The sequence below is a fragment of the Antrostomus carolinensis genome, unplaced genomic scaffold, assembly GCF_000700745.2.
Source record: "Antrostomus carolinensis isolate BGI_N321 unplaced genomic scaffold, ASM70074v2 scaffold13927, whole genome shotgun sequence".
Classification (NCBI taxonomy): domain Eukaryota; kingdom Metazoa; phylum Chordata; class Aves; order Caprimulgiformes; family Caprimulgidae; genus Antrostomus; species Antrostomus carolinensis.
Genome location: NW_010326708.1, coordinates 80,810 through 83,271, shown reverse-complemented (window position 1 = coordinate 83,271; position 2,462 = coordinate 80,810).

Here is a 2,462-nt window from a genome sequence, read left to right as displayed (position 1 = left end):
CACAGAATGGTAGGGGCTGGAAGGGACCTCTGGAGATCATCTAGTCCAAGCCTCCTGCCAAAGCAGGCACATCTAGAGGAAGCTGCACAGGACTGCATCCACACAGGTTTTGAACATCTCCAGAGATGGAGACTCCACAACCTCTCTGGGCAGCCTGTTCCAGTGCTCTGGCACCCTCATACTAAGGAATTTTTTCCTCATGTTTAAGTGGAACCTCCTGTGTTCCAGCTTGTGCCCATTGCCCCTTGTCCTATTGCTGCCCACCACTGAAAAGAGTCTGGCCCCATCCTCTTGACACCCGCCTTTTAGATATTTATAAACATTAATAAGGTCCCCTCTCAATGTTCTCTTCTCTAGGCTAAACAGACTCAGCTCTCTCGGTCTTTCTTCATAAGAAAGATGCTCCAGCCCCTTAATCAGCTTTGTAGCCCTCTACTGGACTCTCTCTAGAAGTTCCCTATCTCTCTTGAACTGAGGGGGCCACTCCAGATGCAGTGTCTCCAGGGAAGAGTAGGGGGGAAGGATCACCTCCCTCGACCTGCTGGTCACACTCTTCTTAATGCACCCCAGGATACCATTGGCCTTCTTGGCCACAAGGGCACATTGTTGGCTCATGGCCAACTGGTCATCCACCAGGACTCCTAGGTCCTTCTCTGCAGGACTGCTTTCCAGTAGGTCAACCCCCAACCCGTACTGGTGCCTCGAGTTATTCGTCCCCAGGTGCAGGACCCTACACTTGCCCTTATTGAACTTCATCAGATTCCTCTGCACCCAGAGTACCTTTCTCTGACTCATCCTTGTGAAGCCAGGATGGGTTGAGAGCCATCTCACTGTCACCTTATCCCTCTCCTAAGCTTGGGCCAAACAAGACACTTTCCACAGGACCCAAGAGGAAACACTGGGGAAGAACTGGGAGCCACTTTTATGGTGAAATGGCTTTGGCCTGGTCTCCAACTTTAATTCAGCAACTGAGTTTTTTCTAAGCATTTTAATTTTTGCAGCTTTCTTCCCCTCCAGTTCTTTTTTATCCTGTATGGAAAAGTTAAAAATACTATTTATTACCATGGATCACCCAATCATTTTTATTTGGCAAACATTGTTTTCTCAAGAGGTCAGTCCCAGGAGGGAATAATACTCAGTTGTTCTCAAGTGTTTAAAAGAGCCTCTTGTTTGATAAAGGAAATACCAGTGTCACAAGCCTGCTTTTGTCTAGCGCATTGCCTCAATCCCACTAGCAAAACTGGCTCATGCATATTATTCTTCACTCCATAATTTCCTGACATGATTCAGTAACCATAAGCAAGGGCAACATGTTATAATCCATTACTAGCCCTTTTCCCATCAATGTCAAATTGTTATAATTTATCACTCACCCCAGGCAGTCCGAGTTTATTCTGTTTGATATGCAGACTGACATTCACATTCCTGGGATATTTGATGGTTTTTGCCTGAGTTTCCCTTTTTCAGAATATGTTTGGGCTATATATTCAGCTGACAAATACAGTAAAAATATCAAGACAAAAGTCATCTTACGCAGTTTGCATACAGGCCACTTTATACAGCAGAATCTGATGTGCCTAAGCCTTGATTGATGCTCGCCACATAAATTCCCCTAGTAATTAACCTGGAGTAATAACTCCAAGTTGTGCTTAGGAGAGCACCCTCTTGCCCTCCCCAGCTACAGACTCATTATTTAAAGTCAAATGCCTTAATGGCTCTTCCTGGCAGGCTGGGGAGGAATGAAAGCATAAACTTGTCTGAGAGTGAGAGGGAAGGTGGGGAGAAGGAAAATCACACATCAGTGGGTTCTTGGTTGGTATTTTATTTTTGGCAGGACGCATTGTCTTCTTCATTTTGCTGACGCAAATTAGGTAAGTGGATGTGGGATGCAAAGGGTGAGCTGATGATGATGAGGATGGAGGATTTCCAAGTGACAGAGACAAAGGAGCTCTGGAAATCTCTGGACCGATGTTCATTTTGCCTGCAGCAGTCTAGCAGGCTTGATTCTCCATTATGCTAGGAATTTCATCCTATGCTGACAAATTAAAGGGAGCTTAGCTCACCAGCAAGATGCTGCATTTTCATAAACAGGAAAATCCAAGAAGAAAAATCCCAAACGTATTTAAAACCAGGAGAAAACCCTCCTGCTACCTACGCAGGACTCCCCTCCTTTCCTCCCTCTCTCCCTTTTGCTGTGCCTCCTCAAGGAGCAGGCAGAATAAAGGATGTCACGCTTATGGTCCTCAGGATAAGGATTGTATCAAGGGCATAATTGGAGTGTGCTGCTCTCCCGTTACTTGTTTCCCAAAGCCTGTAGAAAGATAAGCATAAATTAAAGCAGCTCTGAAGTAGCTATCTTCATATCAGGAGCTCCCAGGCCTTGCAATACACCCTGGAAAACACTGGACCAAAGAATTCCCCATGGTAGCTTATGCTATCTTTACCTTTCCACGTCTTTCCCT